The sequence below is a fragment of the Ictidomys tridecemlineatus genome, chromosome 4 (assembly GCF_052094955.1).
Source record: "Ictidomys tridecemlineatus isolate mIctTri1 chromosome 4, mIctTri1.hap1, whole genome shotgun sequence".
Lineage (NCBI taxonomy): Eukaryota > Metazoa > Chordata > Mammalia > Rodentia > Sciuridae > Ictidomys > Ictidomys tridecemlineatus.
In genome coordinates this window covers 32,744,726-32,764,980 of record NC_135480.1, presented here as the reverse complement: position 1 = coordinate 32,764,980, position 20,255 = coordinate 32,744,726, and the positions used below count along the sequence as shown (strand labels likewise).

Sequence of the window (20,255 nt, the reverse complement as noted above, 5' to 3'; positions counted from 1 at the left end):
ATATATAATATGTGTGTGTGCACGCACGTGTGTATATATGGAATTTATAGTATTTTGTTTCCAGCTTCTTTTACTCAGCCTATTTCTGTATGTATTAGTTGTTTCTCCCTTCGATGCTTTTATCAGCCATTCCAATTGATAGATATTTGGGGGTTTTTCCATTTTTTTCTTTACTATTAAGTGAATCTGCTGTGAACATTAATGTTCACATCTTCATGTGGACATACGTTTTCATTTAATTTGAGTAAATACCGAGGAGGAATTGCTGGGTCATACAGAAAATGAATGTAGAATTTTTAAAGAAATTTTCAAATCTTTTTAAAAGTAACTGTACGTTTTTGTATTTCTACCAACAGTGTATAAGAATTCCACTTGGTCTTCCTTTCTAACATTTAGTTGTCACTTTTAAATTTTTATTTTACCGATTCTGGTGGGCATGTAGTAATATCTAATTGTGGTTTTTAATTTGCATTTTCCCAATCACTAATGATATTGAGCATGTTTTTGTTTATTAGCTATTCATGTATCTTTTTTGATGCAGTGCTAGTTAACCTCTTTTATTCATTTTAAGGATATTTTATCATTGATTTATAAGGTTTGTTATGTATTCTGGATACATATCCTCTATTACCTATAAATATTTTGGCAGATATTTTCTTCTAGTTTCTGGCTTGCCTCTGTTTTCATTAAATTGTCTTTTTATTTTTATGAAGTCCAAAACCTCAGGTTTTTTATTTTCTAGTTTATGTTATGTTTTTGTACAATTTAAGAATTATTTGAATAATCCAGATGTTAGCAAACTTTGTCTTTAAAGGGCTATATAGTAGACATTTTTCACCTTGCAGGTCATGTGGTCTCTGTTGGAACCACTTGATGTTACTGATGTTAGTCAGTCATAGACAATTTCTAAACAAATAGGCCTTGCTGTTTTCCAGTAAAACTCTGTTTACTTAGTTGGCTAGTTGGATTTAATCCACAGGCCATATTTTTCTGACCCTAGGATACTCTGAAAATACTAACATTTTTCTCTTTTGTTATTATCCAAAGTTTAAAAAAAAAAAGATTGTCCTTTTCCTGTTGAATTGCTTTATAACCTATGTAGAAAATCATTTAATTAAATATATTGCTTCTTTCTCAGTTGTCTGTTCCATTCCCCCTTTTGTCTATACTTCATGGACTTGATTTTTCTACTTTTACAATGTCTTGAGATCAGAGATTTTAAGTCCTCCAACATTCTTCATTTTTGAAGTTGTTTTGGCTATAAGCTTTTGCATTTCCATAAATATTTTTTAATCCAGCTTGACAATTATATGAAAAAAATGCAGGAATTGTTTTTCTTTTTTCCCTCTGTCTTTTGTTTTCAACAGTTTCTATTGTTATCTTCAAGTTCATTCGTTTATGATCCGTTGATGGTATATTTTCTCTGTATTATTATGAATTTGTTTCATTTTAATGTTATTCTAATAATTTTTTTCTGCATTGATGGGGAATAAATCTTAGACAATGTGCATGCTAGGCAAGTGCTTTGAGCTACATCCTCAGTCCCTAATGAAAATTTTGAAAGTGCTGAATGTAAACTGGTTTGTGTACTGCACTCTATTACTGTTTAATTTTTAAATGTAGAACTCCCTGGGTAGAAACATACAAGGGGTAAAAATAACAAATATTTGAGTTTTGTAATCCCTATTGTGATGAATTTTCCTCCTCTTATCCATCAAGTGAATTTTTATGAATATCCAAATGTACAGTACCACTTAAAGGAAAGAGAATATTAATAGTACAGATTCAAAGGTGAAAGAACTCAAGATTTCCTGAGTAACCATGTATTGTTTACCTTGTAAGAGAGTAGTATGAAATAAGAATAAAAGTGTAGTCATATCTTCTTGGTACTCTACTTAAGGGATTAACTGAGGGCACTCTGAATGCATTCTGGCAGGAACCAGGAGAGAAAATTAATCATGGATGGCTGAGAAAATAGTTGTAGAGAAAGTAAAGAGAAAACAGAGTTCAGTAAAGGAGAGAAAAGAATAATGAAAGATGATAACCTAATTTATATATCTTGGTATGTAATCAAATATTCAGGTAAAATATCTAGCAGGCGGTTAAAGATCTAGGACTAGAATTTGGAGAATGACTAGAAATAGATTTATTAGCCATCTTTTATTTATCCATCAAATATATATTGATGCCTAAACATGTATTTCTTGTCATTATTCCATAAACAACACAGTATAACAAATACTTACACATCATTTGCATTATATTATGTATCATAAGTAATCTAAAGATCATTTAGAGTATACTGGAGGATGTGTGGGGGTTAAATGTAAATAATATGCTATTTTACAGAAGGGACTTGTTATTGTTTCAATATTAGGTGACCCCCCAAAAGCTCATGTGTGAAGCAATGCATGAAAGTTTAAAGGTAAAATTATTAGGTTATGAATGCCTTAACCTAGTCATAGGGATTAGCTGGATGGTAACTGAAGGCAGGTAAGGTATGGCTGGAGAAGGTGGATCATTGAAGTATGTGCCTTTGGGGTATATAGTTTGTATTTTGTGAGTGGGGTCTCTCTTATGTTTGTTTGCCATAAGCTACTTTGCTTCAGCACACTCTTCCACTGTGATGTTCTGACTCATATTGAGCCCCGAGGAATGGGGTTAGTCATCTTATGAACTATGATATCTCAAACTGTTAGTACCAAATAAATTTTCCTCTTCTAAAATTGTTCTTCCAAGGTCTTTTGGTCACAGAAGGAAAAAATAAAACTGACTGAAATAGGACTTGAACATCCAGATTTTGTTACCTGTGTGTGGTCCTAGAACCAATCACCAGCAAATACAGAGGGATGACTGTGCATTTATTTCATCTCAGTAGCCCCCAAAGTCTTAATTTATTCCTGCATCAACTCTGAAATCTAAAGTTGCATCTAAATGTCACCAAAATCACTTGTGATTGAAACTTGAGGTATGATTCTTCTTGAAGCAAAATTTCTAGCTATGAACTTGTGAAACCAGACAAGTGCTTCTAAAATATAATGGTTGACAAATGCAGGATGGACATTCTGATTCCAAAAGAGAAATGAGGATGAAAGAAGGTGTGATGGGTCCCAAGGAAGTGCAAAGCTTTACAAGGCAAATTCCATTAGATGTAAGGCTCAATATTAATCCTTGGTAGTATTGTCCTCACATGTGGGTGACATAGACTCACCTGTTCAGCTTAGAGGGTGCTACTCACTTGGATCTCTGCAAGAGCCTGTGCAGCATTGTTGGGTGTGGTTCCATCCTTTGAAACCAAAGTGGAGACAGCCTTCCTCTTATACCTGTACTCTCCAGGCCTGTGGTGGAGTGGCACCCCTGATGATCTTTAAATCACAATAGGGGTCATTCTCCCCCCCCCCTTTTTTTTTTTGAACAATAACACATTTGCAGCCAGTAAATCTATGATACCAACTTACAAAATCCAATAAATCCAGCAGTGTTGCCTCATTCTTTCACCCCATCTCTGTTCTGCTGAGATGACTGATTAAATCCTCAGGTTACACTCAGGCTTTCTCTTTCGATGGTTGTTCAGCTATACATTTGTGTTCTCTTTATATCACTGTCATTGTGGATAAGCTATTTCCTGATTTTCGAATTTGGTTCTTTTATGCTTAATAGTTTCTTTTTCAATTATCTCTCTCCTATCACGTTTGACTATAAGCAATGAAGAGGAACCAAGCTATTCCTTCTATTCTTTGCTTAAAAATCTCAGTTACATATTCAGTTCCATCACTTGGAAGTTCTGCTGTCTTCAAAACACCAGAACACAAGTTCTTGGTCACTTTATAACAAAGCGTCATCTTTTGTACATGTTTGAGACCTCACCAGAATTGTCCTTGATGTTATATTTCTAGCATGCACCTCAAAACTCTTCCAGCTTCTCTGCCTATCCACAAGTTCCAAAGCTACTTCTACATGTTTAGGGTTTTGTTACAGTAGCACCTCACTTTTTGATATTAAAATTTGTCTTGGCTTAGACAACCATAACAAAATATGATAAATTAGATGGCTTAGCCAACAGAAATGTGTCCTCACAATTCTGGAGACTGGAAAGTTCAAAATCAAGTTGCCAGATAATTCATGATTCTGCCTTGAAATTTAACATTAGTTTGGCGAAATATATAATTGTAGACTAGATATAACTTTCTCTTTAAATTGATGTTATAAAGCTTGATACCATTTATATTTCTGATCTGTTCCCTCCCAGTACCCTGTTGAGATTTTCTCTAATCCTTCTTGTTCTGTACTGTCAGAAATATGTTCCCTGTTGGCAGTCTATTTCCAGTCACACTTTTAGTACTTGTGAGGGTTTTTTAGTGTTTGTTGTTGTTGTTGTTGTTTTATGTACTGGGGATTGAATTCAGGGGCATTTAACCACTGAGCCATACCTTCAGCCCTTTTTTTATTTTTTATTTTTAAACAGGGTCTCACTAAGTTGGTTAGGGTATCACAAAGTTACTGAGGCTGGCCTTGAACTTGAGAGCTTCTTTCCTCTGCCTCCTGATTTCTAAATCTAAAATTTTTATTTTTTTAGTTCTGAGAATATCTTTTGGATTACTTATTTGATATTTTCCTTTGCTATGTTTTCTTTCTTTTTCCAGAAATCCTTGCAAATCCTCTAAATATTTTCTTTTCTCTCTCATGTTTTATGACTTTAAGAATGTATATAACATAGTTAAGAAAATGAATGAAACTTTCCATATTTGATTTCTGACGCTGCTGTTTACTTTGTGAATTTGGACAAGTTGTGGTCTAATTTCTTCATCTGTAAAATGAGTTTAATACTAGTGCTTTTTTCATAGAATCATTTTGAGAATTAAATATTGTGTAGCATTTGTAGAATAGTGCCTGGCACTTGGAAAGCATTTTAAAACTTATTATCTACTGTGACTTTTTTTTTTCTTATTGCTGTTATCATTTCTTTTGTTCTTTGATTTGAAGAGAGTTGGCCAAGTTGATCTTCCAGCACTTCAGATCAATTTTTTTGGTCAACTCTGCTATTTGTAATTTCTATAAACCTTATTATTTTTCCTATTATTTTCTTTTACTGAATTATTATTCTTTTATTATTTTATACCATCTTATAACCTTTTTATTATTCTTTTTGAAGTTTTTGTTCCTGGCATTATTTCTGTTTCTCACTTGTCTTGATCCTTGAATTCTGTATTAGATGTTTTTCTTAAATATCTGATTATTCCCATCCATTCATATTCAAGAGTGGTGGACTGGAAAAGTAATTGGAAGTGCTGTATTTTGGAGCACAGAGTGTGTGGACTACCTGGTTTATTATAAGATTAAGATTATCTATTGAGATAACAGTTTTGTCTTTTAATTGTGTTCGTTTCCCCTGGGACGAATCTTCCAGTCTCCTAATATACAGTCTTCTTGCTCTGTTTAAGAATGGCTTCTAGGCCTGGGGTTGTGGCTCAGTGGTAGAGTGCTTGCCTTGCACACTTGAGGCACTGGGTTCAATCCTCAGCACCACATGAGAGAGAGAGAGAGAGGGGGGGGGGAGGGAGGGAGGGAGGGAAAGATATTGTGTCCATGTTCAACTAAAAAAATAAATTTAAAAAAAATGAATGGCTTCTGACCTTCTGATAGCCTAGCAGAGGGAAGCAACTGTCTGTCTCACTCTGCTGCATGAAGGCTTTCAAAAAATTACCTGTCTTCAATGTCTTGTCTCATCTCTGCCCAGCAGAACTCCTACTTCCAAAGTGTATCTGATTTGACCTCTCCTTTTCTCTTGCACATAGTGAGGAGCATCCTGACTCTAGGGGAAAATAAGACCTGTGATTCTTAAGGTTCCCTTCACATATCTTTGAAACAATCCTGTTTTTACACAAATGTTGCTTCTTGTTTGCTGAAATTGCCATTTTGTTTTTTAAGTATGTCACTTATTAAGATGTTATAGTCAAGTTGTAGAAACTGGAGTGTTTATTATGTTATTTATTTCTATCTTTTTCTGTAAGTTTTATATATCATAGAAATAATAATGTGAGATGAAAAGAGCATTTATGTTATGATCATCTATGCTTATAGCATTTTTGAGATTACAGACACCCTTAAGGTTCAACAATAGAGACATGATAAATTGAATTTTGATTAAGCAAATAATGTTACATTTTACAGCCATTGAAAATCTTCTTTTTGAGGAATGATTAAATGTGAAAATGATCACTATAAGTTAAAACATAAATTCTAGTAACATATAATTAGCATAATGGATAATAGTTATTTTATAATATGTATACATATAGACACACACACACACACACATACACACACACACACACACACACACACACACACACACACACTATGAAAACCTGGAGGGAAATACTCAAATATGTTTACACTGATTTTTCTCAGATGGTAGGTTAATTAGTCATGTTTCTATATCTTATACATTTTTAGGTTAAACATTTATTCAATAAATATTAATTTCTACAGGATAATTGAGTACTTGTTTTTTATTTTAATTCATTAACTTATTTATTTGAGATGCAGTTTTCTCTATTACCCAGTTTGGTTGTGAAATCCTAGATTCAAGCAATCCACCCACCTCAGCCTTCAAAGTAACTAGAGCTATAGCCATTTGCCTCCTTGCCCACATTGGGTACTATTTCTGAATACAAGAAGATAGAGTGAAAATAAAATTGTCAAAATATTTTTGTGTATTTGACATTTATTAGATAAAATTTGTATTGAATTTTTATACGTCTAAGTCACAAAGATAACTAGGAAATTGTTGTTTAAAGCATTTATAGCTTGTTTTCTTAAATAATTTGAATCAGCACATAAAATACGTATTATACAAACTATGTATTAAATAATTGAAAGGATGAGGGAAAATACTAAAACTACAGAGTAAAATACACAAATAACAATATTCAAACAGCAAGGAAGTTTATTATCTATTACTTGATTAATTGTGCAAAGGATGGGATATGAAGGAAAACATAACTTTTTTGACTATTGAAAAGTAGAATATTTTTCTTAGGATTTTAATTTTAAGTAAGTTGCAACATTGCTTCAAAATTCTGGTTGATGTCAGTGTAAGGTGTGTCACTGACAGTTATAGACCACAGATAGTAAATAATTTAAAGTGTTTAGTGAAAAAAAAAAGGATGTGTTTTTCTTTTTCTAAACCAGCTCTGACCAGTAGAAGGTTCTGTGATATTGGAAATGTTCTCTACCACAGCAGTCCAATAGAGAGTCACTATTATCCACATAAGCCTATTGGAATGTGATTTGTGTGATTGAGGCACTGAATTTTTCATTTTATTTAGTTTTAATTATTAAAATGTAAATAGCCACATGTACCTAGAGCTTACTATAGTAAACAGCATAATAGACCAGTGGTTATGTATATAATGCTGATAGGTTGTTTTAACTAAGATTAGCCAAACTTCCAATCATAAAATGTTTTAATTGATTTCAAGGATCTTTTATTAAATGCAGAAAAGGGCAATTGAGAAAAAACAATTTTTAGACAATTCCACATGGAAACAGATTCTGCAAGCTAGGCATTAATTTATATTTAATCTTTAAATCTATTCTTATAATATTATAAAATATGTTTACTTCCTTATTTCAGAAATAAAATTATATACATGTGAAAAATGAAGCAAGATTAAATTAAGATCCTTAAGATCCTTCATATTTCCTTGAAATATTACTGAATCTATAAACATATTTGTGTTCTTTCTACTCTCATGACCTGGGGAATACCATCAGTATGGTCCTGAAAGATTATTAATTAAATATAGATGATATCATATCTGTTTAGATACTATCTGTGGTAGTATGTTATATTCAATTGCAGTTAATTGTATGTAAAATTGTACCCAAAATTATGTCATCTGCATCAGTTTTGACTTTATCAGAGAGGCCACTCCTGACCACATTTCTTAAAAGAGAGCCTCTGCCTTCTTACCTTTTATTTACTATCATGCTATTCATTATAAAGTTGTTCATTTATTTATTGTTTTACACTCCAAAATATAGGGAAAGCTACTAATAGAGGAAGTATATAGCCTATGGTTGATAATGCATGCTCTGAAATCAGACTATCCAGATTCAAATTCTAAGCTCCATGTTTTATTAAATTTGTTGCCTTTGAACAAGTAATTCATCCTCTTTATTTATGTGGAAGTTCCCCATTATGTAAAAAGGTAATAGTAATAATACCTAACATATCTAAAGCTCTTAGAAAAGACCCTGGAGCAGGGTAAGCATTAGATGTATATACTCTTGATATTGGTTCTAAATTTGTTCACTGCCGTATGTCCAAAAGCAAGACCAAAACTTAGCATATAGTAGATACTCAATAAATAATAATTTCAATATAATTGATACTTTGATCTTATTAAAAAATATCAGAGCTCTTATCTCATATCACATATAAAAATTGAGTTTGAATATCAAAGAACAAAATAAAAGAATAAAGAAAACACGTATAACTCTTCATGACCATGGATTAAGCAACAATTGTTTATTAATAATGTCAATAGCACAGTCAACAAAAGAAAGATAAATTGGTCTTCATCAAAATCAAAAACTTCTGCATCAAAGAATGCTGTCAAGAAAGTGAAAAATTAACCTATAGAATGGAAGAAAATACTTGCAATTCATATATTTGTTTACTCTAGTATTTAAGATAGAGAAGTCTCATAATCACAAAAGTCGCTCAATAACAAAAAGATAAACAACTGAATTAAAATAATACCAAAAAGACATTATAGACATATTTCCAAAGAAGGCATACAAATGGACAAACCAGCACGTGAAAAGGTCTTCACCATCATTGTCATTTGGGAAATGCAAATTTAAGCCACTTTGACATACCATTTCATACAGACTAGATAGTTATTTTTTTAATTTATGTTCCTCTCAGTGCATTGTAGCTTACATAATTTACATAATTGTGGGTTCATTTTGACATATTTATAAATGCATATAATATGATTTGCTCCATTTCAGTGCCCAATATTACTCCTTCATTTCCCTCCTCCCTCCCCTTGACCCCCTTTGTTCCGTTCATTTCCTTTTGTTAGAAAAAAAAATATATATGGTGGGGCTGGGATTATAGCTCAGTGGTAGAGCACTTGCCTTGCACATGTGAGAGACTGAGTTTGATCCTCAACACCATTTAAAAATAAATAAAGTAAATATATTAAAAATATGATGCATTATAGTTGTACATAAACATGAAATTCATTGTGATATTGTCATATGTAGAATAGCATAATTTGGCCAATTTGTTTTCATAGTTCTCTTTCCCATGTCTTTTCCCTCCCTCTCATTGCCTTTCTTTACTTGACTATTCTCACTTCTATTTTAAGATGCACTTTTTTAAAAAAAAAATCATTATTTCTCTCCAGCTTCTGCTTACAAGAGAAAACATTTGACCCTTGACTTGCTGAATCTGTTTTATTTTATTTAGAATAATGTTCTCCATTTCCATCTATTAACTAGCAAATGTCATAATTCTTTTTTATGGCTGAGTAAAACTCCATTGTATGTATATAACATGTTCTTCATCCATTCATCTATTGAAGGACACCTACACTGGTTCTGTAACTTGGCTGTTGTTACACTGCCCTAAACATTTGTATGTATGTATTTATGTATCACCATAGTTTCCTAGGGTTTTTTGGATAAATACCAAGGAATGGGCTATCTGAGCCATATGGTGGGTCCATTTCTAGTTTTTTGAGGAATCTACATATTGCTTTTCCAAAATGGTTATATTAATTTGCAGTCCCACCAACAATTCGTTTGTATGCCCGTTTTCCTACATCTTTACCATCTTCTTGTGGTATAGTTTTGATTGCATTTCCCTGATTGCTAAGAGAATGTTTATTTTTTCATATATTTATTGGTCATTGTATTTCTTCTTTTGAGAAACATCTACTTAATTCATTTGCCCATTTATTGATAGGGTTATTTGTTATTTCATATTAAGTTTTCTGAGTTCTTTATGAATTCTGGGTATTGACCTCCTGTCAGAAGAGTAGCTAGCAAAGATTTTCTCCCATTCTCTCACACTCTTCACACTCTTTACACTTTTCTTTACATTCTTAATTGTTTCCTTTGCCATTCAGACTGTTTTTAAATTGATGCAATCCCATTTACTGATTCTTGGTTTTATTTCTTGATCTTTAAGAGTCTTGTTAAGGAAGTCTGTGTGCCTGCCTCAATATGTTGGAATGTTGACACTGTGTTTTCATTTAGCAGTTGAAGTGTTTATATTCAACTTCCTAGGTCTGTGATCTACTTTGAGTTGATTTTTGTGTAGAGTGAGATAGGGGTCTAGTTTCATTTTGCTACAAATGGATCTCCAGTTTTCCCACACTATATCTTAAAACAGCTCTTTTCTCCAATGTGTATGTTTGGCACCTGTGTCAATGATCAGATGATTGTATTTTTGTGAATTTCTCTGTGTCTTTTATTTTATTCCATTGGCCTTCATGTCTATTTGGATGTCAGTAAAATGCTATTTTTGTTACTATTACTCTGCAGTATAATTGAGATCAGATATTGTGATGCCTCCAGCATGGTTTCTTCCTTTGGTTATTTTGGGTCTTTAATTCTTCCATATGAATTTTATCACTATTGTTTTTTAATTTCATAAAGCCTGTCATTGGTATTTTGATGGAGATCAACATTGAATCTGTATATCACTTTTAGCCATTTTGTCAATATACATTATATTTATCCAGGAACATAGGAGGTCTTTCCATCTTTTGAGGTCTTGTTTGTATTCATTTTCAGTGTTCTGTAATTTTTACTGTAGGGGTTTTTTAACCTCCTTGGTTTTCTCTTCTTTTCTTTGTTTTTGTTTTTAAGGCAGTTATGAATGAAATTGTTTCTCTTTTTTCCTTCTCAAAAGATTCATTATTGGAGTATAAGAAAGCCATTGATTTTTGCTTACTGATCTTGTATCTTGCTATTTTTCATCTCTAAGCAGTTTTCTGGTGGAGTTTTTTTGGATCTTGTATATATAGAATCATGTCACCAGCAAACAGGTAATTTGACTTCTTTTCCTATTTGTGTCCCTTCAGTTCCCTTCTCTTGACTCATTGCTATGGCTAGAGTTTCAAGTAATACATTGCATAGGAGTGGTGAGAGTGCACATTCTTGCCTTATGTTCTTAATTTTAGAGGAAATGCTTTCAGTTTTTCTCTATTCAGTATATGTGGGCTTTGTGTTTGTCATATAAAGCCTTAATGATATTGAGGCTTATTCTTTCTGTCTCTAATTTCTTAAGTGTTTTTAGCAAGAATGGGTGCTGGATTTTGTCAAAGGCTTTTTGTGCATCTATTGAAATGACCACAAGATTTTTGTCTTAATTCCATATATGTTGGAAATTACATTTATTGATTTGGTATTGATTGGGTATGTTGAACCAACCAACCTTGCATCCCTGGGATATAACCAATTTGGTCATAATGTATGGTCTTCTTGATGTGTTTTTGAAAATGTGGATTGGTAACATTTTATTAAGGATTTTTGTGAATGTTTATCAGAGATGTTGATTTATTATTTTATTTCCTTTGTATGTCTTTATCTGGTTTAGATATCAGGGTGATACTGGCTTCATAAAATGAATTTGGGAGAGTTTCCTCCATTTCTATTTCATGGAATAATTCAAGGAAAATTGACATGATTTCTGCTTTTAAAATCTGGTAGAACTCAGTTGAGAATCCAGCTGGTTCAGGGCTTTCTTTGTTGGAAGACAGTCTCACTGCTTGATATTGGTGTGGTTAGGTTTTACATATCCTGTTGGTTCAATTTGGGCAGGTCATATAAATCTTGAAATTTGTGAATTTCTTCTAGATTTTCCAGTTAGTTGGAATGTAAGTTTTTGGAATAGTTTCTAACATCCATCTGGTTTTCAGAAATATTAAAAATCCTTCTTTTTCATCTCTAATTTTGTTGGTTTGAGTCTTCTTTTTCTTTTGGTTACTTTGGCTAAGGGTTTATCAATTTTGTTTATGTTTTCAAAGAACCAACTCTTTGTTAAATAAGGGAAGATCTGATATATATGTGTATATTTCTTTCTTTCTATATGTATATATTTCTATCTATATGTGTATATGACTTGTTCTCTTACTTTTTCATATTCTTTGGATTTCTATCCATCTGCTGGAATGATTATCTCTTCAACTCTTGTGCCAGGGACTATTTCCAGAGCTTCTTTCCCTTAAGTGCCCCAGGCTGGATGAATATCTAAGTATTGATACTCCTACCCAATGTGTTCCCACTGCTATAACCTTATGGGGAAAATTATTATTTAATTATTATTCTTTCAATTGTTTTTTCTCAATTTTATTAATTTTGGCTCTGATCTTAATTATTTTCTGTCTGCTACTGGTTCTGGAATTAGCAATTAATTAATTGCTTTTCTAGGGTGTTGAGATATAACATTAGTTAATTGGGATCTCTATATTTGTTTTAAGGTAGACATCCAATGTTTAAAATTTCCCCTTAGTACTGCCTTCATATTATTCCAGAGATTTTGATATATTTGTATCTCTGTTCTCATTTGTTTCTAAGAATTTCTTATTTCTCCCCAATTTCTTCTATCACTGATTCTTCTTTCAAATGTGGATTATTCGGGGCTGGTGATATAGCTCAGTTGGTAGAGTGCTTGCCTTGCATTCACAAGGTCTTGGGTTCAATCCCCAAAACCACAAAAAAGAGTGTATTATTTAATATGCATAATGGTTTGTGTTTTGTATTTTTTATTTCTAATTTCATTTTATTATGATATGATAAAGTACCAGGAACTATCTACTGCTGTTGTTGTTGTTGTTATTGTTGTTTAGTAAGACATGCTGTGTATACTAAAATATGGTCTGTTTTAGAGAAGGTTCCATTCGGAGCTGAGAAGAAAGTGAATTCAGTTGATGTATGGAATAGTCAATAGATGTCTGCCGGGTCCCTTTGATTAATAATATTTTTGAGGTCCGAAGAGTCTTTTTTTAGTTTATATCTGAATGACTTATCTACCAGTGAGATAGGTATATGGAAATTGAGGTCAGAGACTTTATACATAGTATAGTTTGTTTAAGTAGTGCATTGACATTTGGAGGATAAATATTTACAATCATTATATTTTGTTGTTGAATATTCAGTTCTCTTAACCAGTATTAAGTGACCTTCTTTGGTCACTTCCTTTTTTGATTAACTTTGTCAAATCTAAGAGTAGCTACTCCTACTTGCTCTTGGTCTCCATTTGCATGGTATACCTTTGTCCATCCTTTCAACTTCAGCCCATGGATGTCTTTACCTATTGGGTGAGTCTTTAAAAAAAAAAAAAAAATATATATATATATATATATGTATATGTATACACACACACACACACACACACACACACACACAGCTGTGTCTTGTTTTGTAATCCACTTTGCCAGTCTGTGTCTTTTAGATGGTGAATTGAGACCATTGATTTTATTTATTTTTAATGTTTAATTCAGATTTAATTGTTATCTCTGTAGAGATTCAACCATTTGCTGGCTTTAATGTTTGGTTTTTATTTCTTCTGTGTGTAATATTTCTTTCTATAGCATTGTTTAATAGTCATGAATTCTTTTAGTTTATGCCATCTTGAAAGATTTTATTTTATCCTCAATTTTGAAAGATAGCTTTTCTGGACATAGCAATCTTTCCTGGAAAATGTTATCTTCAGGACTTGGAAGATATTACTCCCAGCCCTCCTGGATTTTATAGTCCAGGCCAGAAGATCAGAAGAAATCTAATGGCTTATCTCTAAATGTTACTTGCTATTTTTCTCCTGCAACTCTTAAAATTCTATACTTGTTCTGTATATTTGTCATTTTAACTGTTATGCATTTTGGAGAGGATCTTTTCAGATCTTTTCTATTTAGGATTATTAAATGTCTTGTATTTGGATTTCTATCTCATTCCCCAATTTTTCTTATTTCACTGAAAACTTTATGCATTCTTTTAGTTTCTATTTCAGTGCCTTCCTTTAAGCCAATGATTCTCAGGTTTGCTCTCTTTATGTTATCCCAGATTTTTTTGGATATTCTGCTCATGTTCTTTTGTCATCTTTTATTTATTGCTAACTTCGTTTTCAAGATTATATACCTTGTCCTTTGAGGCCTGAAAATCTGTTCATGTGGTCTATCTATTGAAAATGTTTTCAAATGAATTTTTTAATTTGATTTATTGAATGTTTCATTTATAGGGTTTCTGTTTTGTTCTTTTTGAGAATCTTTTTATCTTTTATTGAAATGTTCTTTCACTTCTTGTGTTTTCTCCCTTAGTTTGTTTCTTAGGTCTTTTTTTTAGTACATTCATCACTTTATGAACTTTCTAAATTTTTTGTCAAAAAATTTCCTCCACTGTGGTTTCAGTGGGATTAGTTGTTGAAGTGTTGTGGGCTATTTGAAGTGACTTGTTCCCTTACTTTTTCATATTCCTGTATTTCTACATATCGGCTGAAATGATTATTTCTTCAACTTTTATGCCAGGGACTATTTCCAGAGCTTCTTTATCTTAAGTGCCCCAGGCTGGGTGAATATCTAAGTGTTAATACTCCTACCCAATATGTTCACCCTGCTATACCCAGTATCCAATACCACTATGAGAGAAGATACTAAACTCTATTAACAGCAGTCACTTTATAGCAAAGCTATTTACTAATAAACCTTATGGGGAAAAATTATTATTAAAAATATTCTCCACAATTCCCCTAATTCAAATAAAAATTGGAGTAGTGTTCTTGAATAGATTCTGAAATTAATTATGAAAGATAGTAAGATTACTGTTAAATTATATAGATGTTAAAAAGCAAAAAGAGAAAAAATGGACAGACCAAAAAGTGAGAGGAAATAGAGGAGAGAACCTAATAGTACAAACTAAGAAAAAAATGGGGAATCTGAGATAGAAGCAAGTAATACAAGAAGGAAAAGAGAGACTGTGGTGAGCCGTTTCAGCGGACCGTGGCCGCCATTACAAGATGGCGCCGGTTTCCACCGTGGTCTGAGACAAACAACTCCTTATTAGGGAGAGTTGGCACGTCATTGTTTAACACCCTATGAGAAAGGTTCACGTGGCGGCTTTGCATTGGGGCTTGGTGTGCTTTATTAAGTGTGGGAGGCGCAAGCGGAGAGAGAATGCTTGAAGACATGTCTGAGTAAAGGCCTGAATATACTGCTGAGAGAAGATTCCTGAGTCGTGTCTTCCTTGCGGGCAAGGGGTCACGACAAGTGGTGCCGAAACCCGGGAACCAGAACTTTCAGCAGTCAGGGTGGTGCACCGGTAAGTGCCCAGGTAAAGTGGGAATCCGCAAGTACATAGCGAGACGCTCCTCTGTAGATAAAGAGAGAGCGGGGAAAATAATAAGAAAGGGACGCTCCTCTGTAGATAAAGAGAGAACGGGGTTTTTGTACTTTCACTTTCTTCATAGTTCTGAAAACATTATGGGTGTTACTTCTTCAAGCCCAATTTTTTTGGCCCTGGATGGGCTGTTGCGTTCAAAAGGACTTGGGGTGGAGCAGAGTACTTTGCAGATGTTTTTAAGAGAAGCTGATATAACGGCTCCTTGGTTTGCTTTTTCAGGGAGTCTTACGATTCCCAGCTGGGACAAATTAGGGAGAGATCTGGATTTCGCTAATGAGCAAGGTACTTTAGAGGGTGGTGTTATACCACTTTGGAAATTGGTTAGAGAATGTATAGCAGACGGTAAATGCCAGGAAGCTGTAGGTGAGGGTCAGGCCGTTCTTGAACAACTACATGAGGAAAAATCTGGGGGGTCATATAACGAAGCGGAAGCAGAGACCAGCGCCATATTCAGGGTGCGGTCGCTGGCTCCCAACAGGTAGGAGGCTTACATCTATTTCGCACAACTCTCAAATGAGTGATACGACACTGCCCCCTGCAGCGGTTTGTCTCCAATCCCCGTTCCTGTTCCTTTTGGCCAATAATACTTCGGAGGGGATGCTTGATTGTTTTAATGTTACTTGTGTCCTATCTGAGTGTTGGAATGGTTCCTGGAGTGTAGCAGTGGTCATGAAAATTCCAACTTTTGTCCCAGTTCCAGTTACTGCGGATCCGGAAAATTTCCCTATTGTTGAGTTGCTCAGAGTCCGCAGGGATTTTGGAATTACAGCAGCTATAGTGACAGCTGTGGCAGTGTCTGCTGCTGCAGCGGTTACGGCTGGAGTAGCCATGGCCAGTCAAGTACAAACTGCTGCCACCATCAATCAGGTTATTCAACAAACTTCCACCATACTCGAATCTCAAAATAAAATTAATCAATATATTTTGTCAGGGATTCTAGCTGCTAACCAAAGAATAGGTCTACTTCAAGCTCAGATAGAAGAATTGCCTGACTTGGTACTTTTGGGTTGTGTTGATCAACGTGAGCATTTATGTATAACCTCTGTCAGATTTAATGATTCCAGGAATGCTTCCCGCATCGTCGGGGGATATTTGGCCGGAAATTGGTCCATGGCGGCAGAAAAAATGATCCAGTCTCAACTAACTCAGATAGCTGTTTTGAACAACACCCGTGTCGAACCAGTGACTTTGGGCCAATTCACCAATTGGATATCTTCTGCCTTTTCCTTTTTTAAGGAGTGGGTGGGACTAGGCATTTTTGGTGCAATGTGTTGCTTCGGTGTGGTACTCTGTTTGTGGCTTCTCTGTCGCCTTAAGGCTCGCAATGCTCAAGAAAAGGCTATGATCATACAAGCTCTTGCAGCTTTAGAAAATGGTAACTCACCACAGGTCTGGCTTGCGCATCTTAAACAGTAAATCTGTGGCATGGTCGTTGCACCCCAAGTTATATTAACATTGCACTGGGATCGACATGCCCTTCTTTTGCTTTCCTTCTAGTGTTGGAAAGCCCTTGCACTCTGCAGGTCTTGCTACCATTGCACGCAGACGGGTTTCCAGACTGGTATTCATCTGTTGCTTTAAGACCCGTGCTTTTCTCTCAGGGTGTTGCCAACTTATTTGTGGTCTTACTACAAAGGCTGCCTAGGTTGCCTAGGTTATCCCCCTTTTCCACCATCATCACGATGCAGGATGCGAGGCAAAGCACTGCACTTGAGTGATCCCGCAGTGGACCGGGACCTCAAGGAGAGCATGTCCTATTGCATGCGGGTTTGACGCGTCCACGCCCCGCCCCACGAAAAAAGGCGTCGGCTGATATGGAGTCAGATCTGGGGAAGGCACCTCCTTAGGGCTGAGCCATACTATGCAGCCACTTCTGCACAGTGGGATAGGACCTCTACTTTCGACTGCATTGTTCTAATAAAAATAGAAGGGGGAACTGTGGTGAGCCATTTCAGCGGACCGTGGCCGCCATTACAAGATGACGCCGGCTTCCGCTGTGGTCTGAGACAAACAACTCCTTATTAGGGAGAGTTGGCATGTCATTGTTTAACACCCTATGAGAAAGGTCCACGTGGCAGCTTTGCATTGGGGCTTGGTGTGCTTTATTAAGTGTGGGAGGCGCAAGCGGAGAGAGAATGCTAGAAGACATGTCTGAGTAAAGGCCTGAATAAACTGCTGAGAGAAGATTCCTGAGTCGTGTCTTCCTTGATAGTGTTTGTTAATCAGGTTAGCAAGTTCCTCCCGCTTAGCTTTCTTCACAGCAGTCCAGGGTATCGGACAGGGCTGGGGTTCTGTGGTCTCCTTTAGGAACAACTTGAATTTACTTAATTCCTCTTTGTTTAGTTCCTCCAAATACAATAGGATCCCAAAATCAGAAAAGAAGGAAAACGATGACGATGAATCTGCCATCTTGTCCATGGATCAGAATTCAGGTGTGGGTCTTCGTGGGTGTCGGTGGCAAAGGGTAAATCCCCGTGTTGAAAGCCACAAATCAAAAGGAAAAGGCTCAGGGCTGGGGATGTGGCTCAAGCGGTAGCGCGCTCGCCTGGCATGCGTGCGGCCCGGGTTCGATTCTCAGCACCACATACCAACAAAGATGTTGTGTCCGCCGAGAACTAAAAAAAATAAATATTAAAAATTCTCTCTCCTCTCTCTCTCCTCTCTCACTCTCTTTAAAAAAAAAAAAAAAAAAAAAAAAAAAAAAAAAAAAAAAAAAAAAAAAAAAAAAAAAAGGAAAAGGCTCTACCTGTACCTGCTTTCTGATCCAGGGGTCACGACAAGAGACTAAAGGGACAAGTATAAGCCTTAGCTAGGAAAGGAAAAAAGAATTATTCCAATTCATGCTTCAGAACATTAGAAGAAATATAATCAATTAGGTTAAGAATGGCAGTATTAAATAAGAGAAGATCTATTGATTCAATACAAAAAATAAGATCTCTAAGATTAAAACTGACATTAGAATTATTTATGATATCCCATGCTATTTAAAATGGGGATATTTCTTATTGAGTTTTCCTGGTTTGGGATTTCATCAAAATTTTGGATCTTTAGAAGATGCCCTACACTTTTCAGCTTTACTGCTAAGGTTCCCTTAGTGTAAACATACCAGCACACATCTGATACAGTTCTGGAAGACCCCTTCCTACTAGCTTTCCAGTGGATCAGAGGAAATAGTTCCTAATTTGTCTGCCTTAGCAACCAGGGACTCCCTGTTAAGGGGTGCACTCCCTTCGTGGAGTTTACAACATCTTGTATGCACAAGGTTCTTTGTTGGCTGCTTGGAATTATCCTCAGGAAATGCCTTCTATCGGTTCATATGTCTCTTTGGTCAGCTGTTCTTTCACTGATTTTAATCTATGAGTCCCTGCCTAGGTTAACTCCACCGTCTTTCTTCCTGAAAGCTGTCATAGCTTATTTTTTCACAAAGGGAAATAAGTGTTAGTAAGGAATAGAAAAATTGGAATCCCATAGATTTTTGGTTAGAATATCAAATGATACAATTACTGTAGAAAACATTTTGGCATTCAAAAAGGTAAATGTAAGAGTTACCCTATGACTCAGCACTTTCACTCCTAGGTATATATCCAAGAGAATTAAGATATATTCACACAAAAATATTTTTCATGAATGTTCATAGCAGCATTATTCATAATACATTTATGTGTAATGTCCAAATAGATAATCCATCTAGATAGGAAGTAGAATAGTGCTTGCCAGGAACTATAGGAAGTAAACGTGTCTATTTTAATGGATTTGAGGTTTCTTTTCAGAGTGATGAGAAAGATAGTTTCAAAATTGTGAACACTGAATTTTACACTTTAAAATGGTGAATTTTTGTTATGTGAATTTTATCTCAATAAAAATATGCATATGAGAAAACAACCTTTAGATGACATATAGTAGTTGGAATATACTTTCTGTGCATCTTTTAAATGTTTTTAGCTTTTGAAAATGAAAAACCATTTTATTACTACAAAAATTTAAATTATTGTAATTTCCATAATACTTAAAAAGTTGTTTTTTTAATATCTATTTTTTAGCTATAGGTGATGGACACAATTCTTTTACTTCATTTTTCTATGGTGCTGAGGATCAAACCCAGTGCCTCACGTGAGCTAGGCAAGCGCTCTACCACTGAGCCACAACCCCAGCCCCACTTAAAAAGTTTTTCAAATTGTGAAATGCCTACTACAGGAGTAGATATATATTTAATAAAATAAATGAGAAAACATTTGTCTTTTTCATTTTTTGCTTATCTATTTTATAATTTAATCTTATTTAGATGTTTTAGCTGTGTTAATAAAAGTTCTTTTTTTTAATTTCATTAATATCTATGCCCATTAATGTAAGAACATTTCTCTATAAATTTGCATCTTTTGAACGATAAGAAACAGTGCAATATAAATTTTAAAATGTTTATTCCATCTCTACAGAAAAAATTAATTTTCAATGTGGGTAACATTTGTCATAATTATTATTAAGTGACCCTGGAATTGAAAAAGATGTTAATACAAATAGTTTAAATGTTACCTAATTCTGTTAATACACAAATGTACACTTCTAAGTAATCATTAAGCATAGTATAATATTTATTGGATATTTACTATGTAGCAAGCACCATTCTCTGAATTTTACATTTTTAACTCATTTATTCCTGGTGACAACTACTGAACTGAATACAATTTTTCCCATATGATTGGAGTCATAGAGAGGTCTGGTAAATGGTGAGAGTTATCCCAGACACAGCTACTAGTGAAAAGTCAAGTTGTGAACTCAGATATTCTGGTTGCAGATTTCAAATTTATAAGCAGAATGCTATACTACATAATACTTTC

The 20,255-nt window shown here is 34.5% G+C and overlaps 1 protein-coding gene across 4 annotated transcripts in view; it reads left to right on the top strand.

Annotated features, from left to right (window-relative positions):
- Elp4 (elongator acetyltransferase complex subunit 4) overlaps positions 1-20,255 on the top strand; it is a 231,831-nt gene that overhangs the window by 35,844 nt on the left and 175,732 nt on the right. The gene's annotated exons all lie outside the window — the stretch shown is intronic.